The sequence below is a fragment of the Magnolia sinica genome, chromosome 3, assembly GCF_029962835.1.
Source record: "Magnolia sinica isolate HGM2019 chromosome 3, MsV1, whole genome shotgun sequence".
NCBI lineage: Eukaryota > Viridiplantae > Streptophyta > Magnoliopsida > Magnoliales > Magnoliaceae > Magnolia > Magnolia sinica.
In genome coordinates, this window is record NC_080575.1 from 74129759 (window position 1) to 74145307 (window position 15549).

The 15549-nt window shown below is 38.3% G+C and overlaps 1 non-coding gene across 1 annotated transcript; it reads left to right on the forward strand.

The window, feature by feature from the left end:
- Nucleotides 1-2115: 2115 nt before the first annotated feature.
- Nucleotides 2116-2222, forward strand: LOC131241731 (small nucleolar RNA R71). The gene has a single exon (XR_009169291.1). It is a non-coding gene; the product is annotated as a small nucleolar RNA R71 (small nucleolar RNA).
- The last annotated feature ends 13327 nt before the right edge of the window (nucleotides 2223-15549 follow it).

Here is a 15549-nt window from a genome sequence, read left to right on the forward strand (position 1 = left end):
CCCACATCCAATAGTTTAAGTACCTCGGTCTTAACCACTTCCTTCATATTTGGATTTAATCAACGTTGTGGTTGCCGAGAGGTTTCGTATTATCCTCTAGATAAATGTTGTGAGTACAAATCAAGGGGTTGTTTCCCTTGAGGTCTGCAATCGACCATGTAAGGGCTCCTTTGTTCTCAATGAGGGTAGAGATAAGCATACTCTCCTATTCTTGCTCGAAGTGGGAAGAAATCACCACTAGTTATGTCTCACCTTGACCTAAATAGACATATTTCAAATTAGAGGGTAAAGGTTTTATGTCAAGCTTTGGTGCGTTGAGGTTAGACGGTAGAGGTACTACATTGGTTTGGGGTAATTCTTCAAATTATGGCATCCACTGGTTAACTTCAAGTGTCGGCATAGTATCCAGTATTTTTCCCATCTCCCTAATCATATCATCATCTAAATCATGGGAGTGGGCCAGGCACGTCTCTAGAGGATCAGAGGATAAGGTCAGAAGTATTGTATCTTCCACGAAAGAATCAATCAAGTTATTATTGTGGGCATCATCATCATCCTCTGCCTGTTTGCTCATATTGAAAAAGAATTGAGCTCTAATGTCATATTTCCAAAAGAAAAATTCATGACTCCATTCCTACAATTAATTATTGCATTTAATATGGCAAGGAATGGGCGACTATGAATGACTGGAATTTGAGTGCTCATGTCCACGATGGGTTGAGTATCTAGGATGATAAAATCTACTGGGTAGTAGAATTTGTCAACTTGGACCAACACAACCTCAATTATCCCTCTCGATACATGAACTGAGCGATCGGCAAGTTGTAATGTGGTCTGGGTGGGTCTTAATTCACCTAGACCCAGTTGTTCGTAGACCGATTATGAGATCAGATTTACGCTCGCTCCTAAGTCAAGAAATACGTGCTTAATACGGTAATTCCCAATTACACAAGCGATGGTTGGGCTATTAGGATCTTTGTACTTTTGTGGCACATCTTACTTTAGGATGACACTAACTTTTTTTATCAAGAAGATTTTCTTTTGAATATTTTGTTATTTTTTTATCTTACAAAAGTCTTTCAGAAATTTGGCATATAAAGGTATTTGTTTAACGGCATCCAGTAGAGGAATGTTGACATTCACTTGTTTCAGCACCTCTAGAATGTCCTGAGAGTTAGAGAGAGGTTTTAGTGCAATCTATCGTTAGGGAAATGGAGCAATTGGCTTGCCTTGAGGTTATGGTTCTAAATCTTGTGGAGTAGTGCTAGATCTATCATTATTGTCCTCTTCCTGGTCCTTAGGCTTTTCAACCCTAACCAGAATGGTTTTATCAATGGTCTTCCCACTCCTAAGAGTAGTGATAGATTTAGCTTGCTCCATCTGATTTGAAGAGCTTAGGTCACTGACCTCGTATTGCTGTTTTAGACTAGGAAGACGTGGAGCTGGAAGGCTTCCTTTTTCCCCAATCTCATTTTTTGTCTCAAGCCCTTGTATGGCCTTCATAAGGTCTTGAAAGGCTTGTAGCATACCTTGATTGAAAAGCTCTTGGTTTTGAAGATGCTTTAAGACCAAATCCTCTTGAGGTTTCCCTTGATATAGAATTTGATTAGGGAATCCTTGACGAGTAGCAGTTTGTCCATTTCTCCAACTAGGATTGTAAGTATTGGAGGTGGATCCTTTGAAAGGCCTCTGGTAATTATTTACGGCATTCGATTACTCATTCAAAATTTCTTGAAAAGAAGGTATTGTTGGACAATATTCGGTTGTATAAATATTGCAAGCACAATTACCGTAAACAGTTTCCTTAGCCTTATCCTTTTTAATTTCCATGGCCTTGAGTTTCCATGTGAGATTAGCCACTTTAGCATTTATATCGTCTTCCTCTTTCAGAAGATATATATTCTACCCTTCACATTTGATTGAGTAGGCTTAAAAGTAGTGCTAGGTTTTAGGGAGATGTCCCATAATTGTGCATTTTTAGCAAGTCTATCAAAATAATCCCACACATCATCGACATTTTTGTTCATAAATTCCCTATTACACATTGTCTCGATCAATTGGCGCATGAAAGATGTCAGTCCATCATAGAAGAAGTTTGTGATACGCCACATTTCAAAACCGTGTTGTGGGCATGAACTGACACGATCCTTGAACCACTTCCAACATTGGAAGAATGTTTCATCTTCATTTTGGGCGAAGTTCATGATTAACTTTCTGAGGATGTTCATTTTATGGTATGGAAAGAATTTATTTATGAACTCCCTCGTCATGTCATTCCATCTACCAATAGATTATGGACGTAGTGAATGCCAGCACATCTTAGCTTTCTCTTTTAAAGATAAGGGAAAGAGTTTCAACCTGACTGTCCTTAGACACGTTAGGAAAATATAAGGTGGCTATGATCTCATCAAACTCTTTCAAGTGTAAATATGGATTTTCATATTCAAGTCCATGAAATTTTGGAAGGAGTTGGACCACACCTAGCTTGATATCGATGTTTCCTGTGTTTTCTTGAAAAACCATACCAGAAGGTGAGCTCACCCTCGCCGGTTGTAAATAATCTCGTAAACTTCGAGGTGGGGGTTCTTGATGCACCTTGTTTTCATCATGGATTTCCTCAACCCTAGGTTGAGGTGGATTTGGAGATTGATTGATCGGTTGATTGACAATCATAAATTCAGTTAACTCTGAGGATCTTTGGTGGTGTCTAATCCTGTGATGGATAGATAACCTCTCAACCAATCCTCCTTCATTTAAGAGACGTCGAGTGTTATCACGGACCCACTTGGGTATGAAACACTCTCAGCCCTCAAGCAATTAAGCTAACCTAAACCTAGGCGAGAAAGAGAACTAAGTAGCTAGAAATCTAGCAAAAGAAAGAGAGAAACTTATAAGGAAGTTATCAAATTAGAAGTTTTTATATTAAGATCCTACAAAACAGAGAAGCAAGTTAGTTTCTAAAAATAAATTAGGAAAGTAAGTTAGTTTCTAAAAACAAATTAGGAAATTTTATAACCTAGAATTAGAAAGACAAATAAACCCTAATCTTAACCTAATTCCAAAACTAGTTAATCTTAGAACAACATAATTGTTAGTCCCCGGTAACGTTGCAAAAACTTGTTCACAACCCCAAGTGTAGGGTTGCAATGTAGTTATAAACTCGGTGAGACTGAGGTCGAATCCATAAGGACTGAACTTGTGTGTCTTCTAAATTTAACTAAAACTAGAACTAGATGAAGAACTAGAGTAGAAATCTGAATTTAAAGGAGTAATTATGAATAAGGTTTAAATTATCAATTAAAAAGAACTAGGGTGCCAAGGATCCACTTATATCTTCTCAAGATGCTACCTTGCTTGATTCAGGAAATTCAACTGGAATTGGAGTTCCATCTTACCAATTGGAAAAGAGAGATAATTAAATCTCTGAACTTCTCATGAACCTAGTCTCAATGGATGAGAGTTGTGAGGATTGGAAGTGATTTCATCATCCAACCATTCCCATGGGACGATGGCAAAATAATAGGATATACCAACCCCACAACTAATCATAGGAGAATTGTGAAGATTAGGAAGGATTCCATCACCCTACCATGACCAAGGGATGATGGTTAACAACTTGTAACGTCCTGAATTTTCACTGTTTTGGATTTACCAAAAATCCTTTAAAAAAATTCTAATAACTAGCTACATCATCACTTACAGACCATTGACACTCAAGGTGAGCTTATACGTGGCTGGTACCGATAAAGAACCGTATAAATAAGATTGATCAACCATAGAAAACAAATGAACCTAACCAATCACTTAAAATCAAGTTTATCCCCATGATATGTTCATATAGGACCCAAATCTTACCGACCTACCACTGATTAAAAATAGCCCCTGAACCACAGTACATACACCATACTCAACTTAGAGATGACACAAATACATTTAGGGGGACCCAGGGGTCCCATGGAGAGAAACTATAAACCCCAGGAGGGTGGCCACCACCAAATCGACGGCGCACCGCCGAAGGCTCTAGAGGAGCGCAACGACACTGCCACGATGGCGGAGCGCCGCCGTTTGCCCGACCATGTGGGTCCCTCCCACGTGTGAGAGTCCCCTCTACACGACCTTACACCCCTTTAAACTCCCTTTCACCCCTTTTCAACTCATTTTCACTCCCCATAACCCCTCCTTCACTCTCAGATCTACCCGAAGCCGAATCAGATAAGGCCCGGATCTTAACTAATAGACCAAATCAACCCCGTTACTCTTTTAGCCTATAACTGACGGTTTAGAGCAATCATGACCAAATATCCACTTTCACTAATTATAAATAAGCCACACTATGAACATAGTTAATCCAAACCCTAATCATTGCCCACGAGAAATCTCGATACCTAATTCACTCCAGAAATGCCCCGATTTTCTGAACAAGCTCTAAACTGCTTGTTAGTGGGCCACTAGTTCCAAAACAATAGAATAATGTCCGTCTCACTGGGCTTGACACCCATCGCAGGAGTTAGACCTGGGTAGTGTCCAGAACCGCTCAACGTGAGCCAAGGGATGAGTGCATGAGAAGTGCATATACCCTAAAGGAAGAAGCTGAAACTTAAGTGAATTGGGTCATCCACTCTTATGCAAAGTTGAGAATTTCAGACTATCGGTTTATGACCAAACTTCACATGTAGAGTAAGAATATTTCTCCACACGTATCCATATAGTCGTGGCCTCGATCGACCATTGGTGATCGTCGAATAGACTTCTGATCATACCCGTTGATCAGCGCATCCAAATGGTAGGCCGATCATATCTATGCACAGATCATCACTAGGGTCAACTATCCTACGGTGGGCGTCGATCCCTACGCCTTGTAATGGCCTCCAAAGAGTAGAGACACAATCTCTTAGGGCTAGTATAGTAAAAACCCAACCCTTAAGGCCATTTCCACCAAATCTGGTGCTATAAATAGGTCATTTGGGGGCCTCATTTGCTCCCATGTGAATTTACTAAGCCAAGGAGAGAAAGAGGAGGACAAGAAGAGAGGAATGAGAGAGATGGTGGGGCCTGGTGCCGGATCACACCATCCAATCCTCGTGCTCGCCTGATTCATGCAAGATCTCATCTATATTCCTGATCTCATGTATTCTATGGATGAAATCCGAAGATTTTGAGTTGGATTCTCCACTCACTTGCTAGGTAAGAGATTTCCCTACATGTTTTTCCATCTCTTTCTTTCATTTCTTTTATTTTGAGCCATTAGGGTTATAAACCCCCTTTTGTTTCTGTCGATTCTCACAAACCCTAATATTAGGATTGAGTATGTTAGGGCTTTAAGTCATAATTATCAATTAAAGCGGTCCATACTCTTAAGAGAGTTGTAATCAGGCCCTATTCCATTACAGTTTCGATTGTACACCGATTATGAGTCCTGATCTGTCGAACTGAGTTGATGGATCAACCAAATTGATTTAGTTAAGTCATAATTCATTGTTTAATATTTAATTAGGACTAAATTCGTGTCATTAACGATAGTCTTATGCTTTAATTTAGGTTTGGAGCATTTTTCCCAAATCTCCAACCCTAGGAGCTCAAAATCAGAGATTTCTTCTTAAGGTGTGGACCATTATTTTTAGGATTCCATTTATCGACCCCTGAGGGTCTCAGTTAATGGTCAAATGCTTATAGTTGAATTTGTGCATGTTAATATGTTGACATTTTGCATTTTTATATAATATATGTTATTGGTTGCATATGGATGCTTACGTGTTTGATAAAATGTCTAAGTGATTGAATATGTTGTTTTATGGATGCTCATATGCTTGATTGAATGCCCAACTGAATGTGTTATTTTGTTGATACTTACATGTTTGATAAAATGCCTAAGTAGATGTGTTGTTCCATTGATACTTACATGTTCAATGAAATGCATAGGTCGTTGCGTAGTAGTATGTACGCTATAAATTACATGATGTAGTGTTTAGTTCATAGTGATGCTTATGATTTCTACGATGTTGGGTTAGTCGGTAAATCGCCCAAACCAATAGGTGGCCCGAGTTAGGGCGGCTACCCTAGGCTCGTTCGATCGACCTGGGTTGAACACGGACGACCGACAGTAGCTGGACTACACGGGCTGCTTGCACCCAATGCTGGTTGTGTCGTGGTTCTCCCAGGTCAATTAAATTAGTCCACTAGGTGAATGATCATGTATGTTCACAATGTATGACATGACTAAATGGAATCTAAGATACCCCGTTCCCAATGGATCTGTCCATTCATAACCGTTAGTGCAATATGATCCCACTAAGACTCATGAGCCGGGCATCGTGGTATGAGACACCGTATCTGAGCTGTCGGCCTACGTTGGGTTGACGAGCCTCCCTATAGTGACCAGTGAAAAATTAAGATTCATGAGCCAGGCATGGTGGTATGGGACACCGTGTCCGAGTTGTCTGCCTATGCTGAGGTGACGAGCCTCCCCATAGCGACCAGTGAGCATTGATGGAGGTGATAGACAATTGTTCGAACGGGCCTAGTCAAATTATCCGGCCGATGGTTGTGTACTAGAGTACCGTTCAAACTACATAGGCGTGAAAGGAATTAGGTGACAAGCCCTTTCCCTATAGTAATTTAGTTTTATGTGACAAGACCGTACTTCGGAACTGAGTGATCATACGTGGTTTGGGTGACGATTCAAACTAGCTTGATCCTCATATATTTAGGTATCATATTGTATCTTTAGAATTATTGATTTGTAATATAAATGAGTGATACCTAAATTTGGATCAAGGGACACTAGTAAGGAGCCACTACATGTGGCAACGAGCCTCTTGATCTGGATAGGGACTTGTGACATAGCGTCGATATCCTAGCTTTGCCAATATGCTGGATGAATTGAAATTAATAATTACTTAGCTAACATGATCATTCATCGCATTACATTAGCTTAGAATGTGGTGAACAGGCGTAGTTGTCGCGTGATGAGGAAGTGTTGTCATCTGCAAAACAGGTGGCTGAAGTCGCGTGTGAGGGAGTGTTGTTTGGAAAGGGCATGCATCATGTCATATTTCATATGCACATTTAACAAGAGTATTTATAAAATGTTTGATTTCTTCTTTTATCATTACCTGCGCTGATTGTGTCGATAACATGTGTAACATAGAACTAATGAAACTACTGAATTAGCTACTCACTCCCACCTAGGATGGTGTTTTAAAACACCAACTAGACATATAATTAATGCAGGTACTAGTGAATCCTCAAACAGGTAGGCTTATATCGGGTTTTACCAACACCATCACGTTTTGGAGAATTGGGAGTAAATTATAAGCTTTACACTTTAATAATCTTGGGTATGTATATTGTGGCTTGTATAATCCCATTTTGGGTGATCATCACATTTGAAATTGTATTTTTTTCTCTTAACTCTATATTTCTGAATCTATTGTTATTTCAACCTCACTTTGGATCTGCTAATTTGAATTGTTCTACTTTAATTATCTATGTGTGAAATGAATTCGAATCTGAATAAGGATACACGTGCGTTTTTATTTGGTTAACACCTAAGAACTCGGGATCAGAGTCTATATACTCGGGTGCCGATTTTCGAGGCGTTACATAATGAGACTTACTAATTTCACACTCTGAAATCGGGAAAAGAACATATTCAAAGCAATTGCATATTTATTGTAATTTGTCACAACAAACCATTAAAAACTAAAAATATTCCTTAATAAAGAACTAGAATCCATGAGGTTCAATATAAACATGAATTAAAGCTAAACAAACATCCTAATCATGCTACAAACTTCACCTCTTAGCCCTAGCTAAGAGGTTTAACCAACCATAGACATGATTGAACTAAAAGTCTTTCAAACAAATCATAAAAACCAATTAAGAAATAAGAAGAAAGCTCTTGGATGATGGCTTCAACCTTTTACTCCACTCCTTGAACCCTAGAAGATGCCTAGGAACATACTAGGGACTCCTATTTATAGTTGTTAATCCCCTTCTTTTACACTGACTTAAAATTTTCACAAACAGCCTCAAATTACACATTCCGCATCGGCCCTGCATTACAACTCTGCGCGATTTCAGTAGCACCGAAGTTGGTTCGGTAGCACCGAACTCGTATTTGAAATTTATCGCAACTGAAATTGTATGTGCATAGTTCTTAGGTAGCACCAGAACTGGCTTAGCTGGCACTGAAGCTGGCTTCGGTAGCACCGAATTAAGTTGTTTTCTTGTTGAACTATTTTGTGCACTTTCAGTGGGACTGAAGTTGGCTTAGGTAGCACCGAAGTGTCCTATTTTTTTGTTATTTAACTCGTGGTTTTTCCAATCTTTTCTCCATCCTTTGTACTTGGTTTCCTAGGATCTTTAGCATGAGAATTATTCATTCTCGGTATCTTAAGATCCGTCCTTTACCTTGGTGATTCTTGAGCAATAAATCCATGCTTTTAGCATTCTTTTCAATCCAAGCTCTCAGATTCACTTTGCAACACAAACATGCATAAAATATAACATTGAGCAGTATCATGTTCATAAAACCAAGATATAAATGGGTAAAATATGCAATATTTGACACTCAACATCTTTCCTTGTGACAATATTCAATTTCATATAGTCAATACACATCCTCCAACCTATAGCGAGTCTAGTTGGCACGAGTTCATTATCGGCATTGGGTACGATGGTGATTCTGGACTTCTTAGGAATCACGTAAGTTGGACTCACCCATTGACTGTTAAATATAGGGTATATGATACCCACATCCAACAATTTAAGTACATCGGCCTTAACTACTTCTTTCATTATTGGATTTAAGTTGTGTTGTGTGTCAAATATTTCATATTTCCCCCTATTTATATCTTAATTTTATAAACATGATAACGCTTAATGGGTATATATATTTTATATATGTTGTATTGCAATGTAAATCTGAGAGTGTGGATTGAAAAGAATGTTAAAAGTATGGATTTGCTAAAAAATCACCAAGGAAAGGGATGGATCGAGGAGACCAAGATTGAAGATTTCAAGGCCTTAAGATTCAAGGAAACTAAGTGGAGAATGAAGGAAGTCGAAAGTACAAAGTGCAAAATTCACACTGTCTATGTTATCACCCATCGTTCAATGACATCAAAGCCAGTGTTCGATGACATCAAAGAATTACATGAAAATCAAGTTCATTGCTAGACAAATTGGATGCAGTTATCGATGACGTTGAAGCCCTGTTCAAATGCTCGAAGACATCGAAGGGAGTTCGATGACATGGCAATTTTAGTAGATTTTAGCAGCAACTCGCTAGAACACTCTGGACACATTCTCGATTGCTCGAACACCCTTCGATGACATCGAAGGTTATTTGATGATATCGAAGGTATGTTCGTTGACATGAAGAGTTACGCAGTATGAAGGGCGTTATGTAGTGCGAAAAGGCACGATTTTCGAATTCAAATTACCTTCGATGACATCGAAGGTGTCACGCAAAGTTACACGGAGTGCATAAATTTGAGGTGGTTTTCCAAAATTAGATGGACAAGGCTATAAATATAGGTTTTCCAAGGACTTCTAAACAGGAATTAGGTTACAAGGACCATAGCCAAAGGGTGGAGTGACCTCCTTAGAGTTTTCCTTCATTCCTTTTCTATTTTTAATGCTTTCTTTTAGAGTTTTAGAACTAATCATGTCTATGGTTGGCTAAACCTCTTAGATAGGGCCAAGAGGTGAAGCTTGTAGCATGTTGGGATGATTTTCTTGCTTTAATTTTTATTTTTCTTGAACCTCATTGATTTCTAGTTTGAATTTAAGGAATATTTTCAGTTTTCTAAGATTTATTGTGACTCAAATTATAATAGATGTTGTGATAGCTTTGAATATCTTCTTTTCCTATTTTGAGATTGTGAGATTGGTAAATCTTAGTGTTCACCATCATCTCCTGGGCATGGTAGGATGATGAAATCCCTTCTAATCATCACACTTCATGTGTAGCTAAGTCAATGAGGAGTTCAGATTTGGTTTAATTGCTTCATATTCTAATTTCAATTGTCTTTTGAATCAAAGTAAGGTAGCATCCTGGTAGCTACAAGTGGATCCTTGGCACCCTAGTTCCCACCTTTCGATTGATAGTTTTAATCGACATTATTCACAATTACTCTCTTTTATTCCAGATTTAGGTTTAGATCTTCTTATAATTCTAGTTCTAGTTATTTTTAGAATACGTACAAGTTTAGTCTCTGTAGATTCGAACTCAGTCTCACCGAGTTATTACTACATCATCACCTACACTTGGGGTTGTGAACAAGTTGTGTTGTGGTTGTTGGGAGGTTTATGCATTATCTTCAAGTTGAATGCGGTGAGTAGAAATTCAGGGATAAATTTCCTTAAGGTCTGCAATCAACCATCCAAGGGCTCCCTTATGCTCTTTTAGAGTAGCAATAAGCATACTCTCTTGTTCTTTCCTAATGTGGGAAGAAATCACCACCGGGTATGTCTCATTTTTTACCTAAATACATATATTTGAGATCGGCGAGCAAGGGCTTTAGATCAAGCTTCAGTGCCTTGAAACTAGATGGTAGAGGCATGGTATCAGTTTGGGGCAAAGTCTCAAATTAGGGCCTCCACTGGTTAATTTCAAGTACCAGTGTCTCATCTAATAAGGCATTCATCTCCATTATCATGTTATCATCCAAATTAGGGGAGTGGGCCAAGCACGTCTCCAATGTGTCAGAGTATAAAGTCAAAAGTTCTCTATCTTCCACAAAAAAATCGATCATGTTAACATCGTGGGTATCGCCAACATCCTCTAGTTGTTTGCTCATCTTGTAGAAGATATTCAACTCTAATGTCATGTTCCCGAAAGATAATTTTATAATTCCATTCCTACAATTTATGATAGCATTTGATGTATCTAGGCATGGGGGACCAAGAATGACAGGAATCTGAGTGCTTGTTTCAATAATGTGCGAGTGTCTAGAATAATAAAGTCTACTAGGTAGTAGAATTTATCCACCTAGACAAGTACATCCTCTATCATCCCTCTCAGTACATGGACTGAACAATCAGCAAGTTGAAGTGAGGTCCTTGTGGGTTTTAATTCACCAAGCCTAAATTGTTTGTGTACTGAGTAAGGGATTAAATTCATGCTCGCTCCTAAATCAAGAAGTGTGTACTTAATTCAGTGGTCTCCAATTACAAAAGAGATAGTCGGGCTACCCGGATCCTTATACTTTTGCGGCACATCTTGTTTTAGGATTGCACTCACTTTTTTAGTTAAAAAGATTTTTCTTTGTACATTTTGTCATCTTTTGATAGTGCATAGATCTTTTAGGTACTTGGCATATGAGGATTTTTACTTGATAGCATCTATTGGGGCACAAAAATAGATCAGCATGAAGATTCCCAGGTTGTTGTGCATCCCATTCGTCAGCCTGGAAGCTTCATTGAATGTCCAATTCCTCAGCTTACTTTAGTTGTTGTGCACAACTCCCTCGATCTCTCAGACTTGAAATGATGTTGCGTGGGTCAGTCTCCCAGACTGGATGTGATATTCTGTGGACATCTCCCATGTCAGGAAGACTTGTTGCATGAACACCTCCCTAGACTGGGTTTCTTGTTACGCGGGTCGAACACCCCCTGCTTGACTCTTCCTTGTTGCGCGCCCAAACTTCCAGGCTGGGCACTCTGTTGCGCAATCACCTCCTCAAGACCTATAGTGTGCCATCACCCCTACCTAACTTCACCCTTTTGCATGAGAATGGGCTCCACACATGTGAGTGGGGCTATATACCCCTCCTCTCTTCATTAAAAAAAAGGAGAGGAGAAGAATTTAGAGTGGAAAGAGTAGGGAGTTGAGAGGCGACCATTCCACTCGTGCAACCCTTTGGTTCGCGCAACCAGTCCAACTGCTCAAGTAGCCCACTCGCGCAATAGTTTGGGAGAAAGGAGAAAAGGAGAGAAAGAAGATAGGGACCCATGCAACACCACACCAGCCGCGCAACCAGGTCACCTTTGCAACAGTCCTGGAGCAAAGAGAAAGAGGTTGAAAAGAAGTAAGGAAGAGGAGAGAAGATGCACTCCTGTTGCATGCAGTAGTGAGGAAGATGCATTCTTTGTTGCACGCAAGCTATCCACGTAACAGTGTTTTTTCTATAACTGATGAACTTCATGGATTTTTGGATTCTTGTGCAATTTAACTTCTAGTGTGTACATTGTCTCGAATGTTGGCATGAAGTAATTATTTCAACCTATACAACTCTTTTTGCCACTTTGGCGGATATAAAACACACTGAAATGCTAACGAAATTACCATTGGATTACTTTTTTTATGTCATTGTCCTAAATCATTGTACTTTGTTTCGGAATCAATGGAAATACGGAGATGTAATCGAAACACAAAATGAATAAAATCTATGATGATGTATGTTCTTCTACTTTCTTCGTTATTATTGAATGGGATCTCCCCTATCAAAACACATTCATTTCTTGTCGAAACAAAATGACGACTCCACTAGGGATATTATTCAACAATAACTTAGAAACTATTTAGAGGATTTTCATCACTGTTTGGTGTCTATAGATGCCAAAATGGTGACTCTCATTGGGAACATCCTCCCCTTCATCTGTAAAACAAAGTACAATTTTATTTAATTAAAGTAACTGATATTGTGTTATGAAAAGAACAAGTATTCCATCCTTATACAATAGCATTGGCATTCCTCCCAACTAATATGGTTCTCTAGTTCACACCCAACAGATTTGCAGTGGATTACATCCACAATACACGATCACCACTAAAAAAAGTACTAGAGGAAGTAAAACCAGCTGTGATCAGGAGTAGGTGATATCATGTGATGTCTGGAATGATCTCTGTTTCACCAACAACACAGCAAGATGATGAAGGATGAATGATAGTAACATCTAAAAGACTAAGGGTTCGATTTACCTCGAAAAGAAGCATCATCCCGCCAAGTACGACTAGAGGGTCGATTATGCGAAGAGTCGTGAGACGTAGTCCCGCCTCAATCATGCAATCATTTCATTCGAAAATGAATGAAAAGCCCATTAGTCCAAAAAGTCTTCCAGTACCGCCAACTACGACCAGAAAGATATCTTCAGCAGAATCATTACGAATTTTGAAGAATAAATGGAAAGTCATCGCAACAAGTGAATTTTTGCTTACAACACTCCTTACAAAAGATTTGAAGCAAACTCATGCATTAAGAATACCGCGATCTGAGTCAGCTAGTCCTTCGAAGCAACAATACGCTAGTTTTGAATCAAACAACAGTTCATCTTCTTCATCAGTACTTGCAATGCACCGTCGTTTCTTCCTTTAATATCAGGTGATCGAAGAATAAAGAAACATAAGTCTTATTGGCAGATAATGATCAACTTAATCAGCCATCACCAGATGAGCACATTGCTGAAAAAATCCTTAATCTTCCAATATCGACTATTCTAAACAACATTAAACCACAAGTAAAAAGGCCACAACCATGAGTTGTTAAATTTCAAGGGTTCATGCTTAATATTGCTTAAACATAATGCAGGAAGAAATCTGACAAATGGTTATCGAATCCATTCATCTAGAAAAGGAATAAAATCTAAATAAAAGGTTCTGATATCAGACACCATATACCCTTGAAATAGAATAAATATCAATTCTGGCTGACTTTAAACATCCGAACTTTCAGAAATTTAATGGGGACAGATCACCAGAAGAACATATGATGCACTTCTTAACAATGATGGAAAATATCTCTGAATTTTCTCAATATTATTTACAATTATTCAGATCATCTCTAACAGGGAAAGCCTTTAAATGGTATATAACTTTAATCCCAAGATCTATTCATACTTAGAAACAGATGCAAGATACTTTTATGTTAAGCTTTTTCTCTTCCGACAGAGAAGTCAGTTTGGCCGAATTGGCCTCTGCATGCCAATAAGAAGACGAATCGTCGAAGAATTCATCAATCGATGGAAAGACTTGGGGGCATCATGTTGATACCTTTCGGGAGAATCAAAACAGGTTAAGCTATGTTTAGGAGGCATTAGACTAGAAGTGACATGCAACCTGATTAGTGCAGATATACAGACCTTTCATGATCTTGTTACAAAGGCTTATGCTCTTGAAAATATGGCTGAATGAGTGTCTGCTTTTTACATCAAGTCACTATGCCATAGTTCTCATAAAACATCAGCCAACATCACTAATAAAGAAGAAAAGAAAGAAGATTATTAAGATGACGAAAGAAACAGTGATGAAGAAGATAGAAACAGTCGTGTGGTTACGATGACATATAAAAGGTCTAGACAATATAAAGACCATATGAAGTATGTATTCGCAAGAAAAGACATACTTCTTATAATAAATCAGTTGTTGGCTATGAAGAGTATCAAATTACCTCAGCTAAAACACCTCGTAGAAATTGAAAAGACAAGAAGAAAGGATTATTTTCATTATCACCGTACATTTGGACATCATACAGAAAGTTGTAATGCCCTCAAGAAAAAGCTACAAAAGATGTTCGATAAGGGAGAATTTGTGATAGAAAAACATGACAGAAAGAGAAGAATGGTGAGTCCAAAACATTGATAATCTTTCGAGAAAAGGAACAAGATTCTAGTGTTGTTATGGTTCATCACGCTTATGCGCAAGAAGAAAAGAAGAAGAGCTATGTAACAGTATAATAAGACAAATAATCTTGATACAAAGTAATCTTCAGTCATATATCTTCATGGGTTTTCATCCATCAGCGAAACGAAGAGGAAAAATGATTAGAAAATGGAATAGTTAAAGAAAGATGATTTTTAAAAATCTGTTCATATACTTTTTAAGTGGCGAGATGAAATTCTTAATCCACCTAATCCTAAAGACAGTAATTGTCGATTTTCTAAGATAATAAATTTTGATATCAATTTTTGCAGGTCAACATTGGGGCAAAAATCATTACCATGGCTGAATAATTATATATTAACACTTAAGCTCAAGATTATTATTGTGATTGGATTATTTCTACAGCCGACAAGAGTGGCTCCAAAATTATATATATTCTAAAAAAAAGGAGCCAGTGTAAAACTATTGCTAAACCCTGGTCAGTTATCTGTATGATTTATAGAGCAACGATTATATCCAAATTATCAGGAATTATCAGGCTTATAATGCTAATCCAGACACGAAGAGATTCAACATATATTCTTCAAGAAAGATGATATACTGTGATTTATTGAAGGTTAATGTAACGCCCTGAAATTCGGGGGTCGAGCATAATTTTCCAAAATAACAAATATAATTCAGGGATAAGTGAAGAAAGTATCGGAAGACTTATGGAAATATATGTGTACAAGTGCAAATCCCTGAAGTACATATACATACCAGGTCATTCTGACAAGTGTTACTATCAAAATTACAAGTATTAGATTACATCATTTAATTTTCCAAAAGCAATCCCAGCATCCCGCGCATCAGAACGAGGCTCACTAGAACCCGTCTGAAAACTGCATAAAAGAGAAAGCAACCTCATCATCATCCATCTCCTGCTCTGCCTCAGAGGTCGCCTC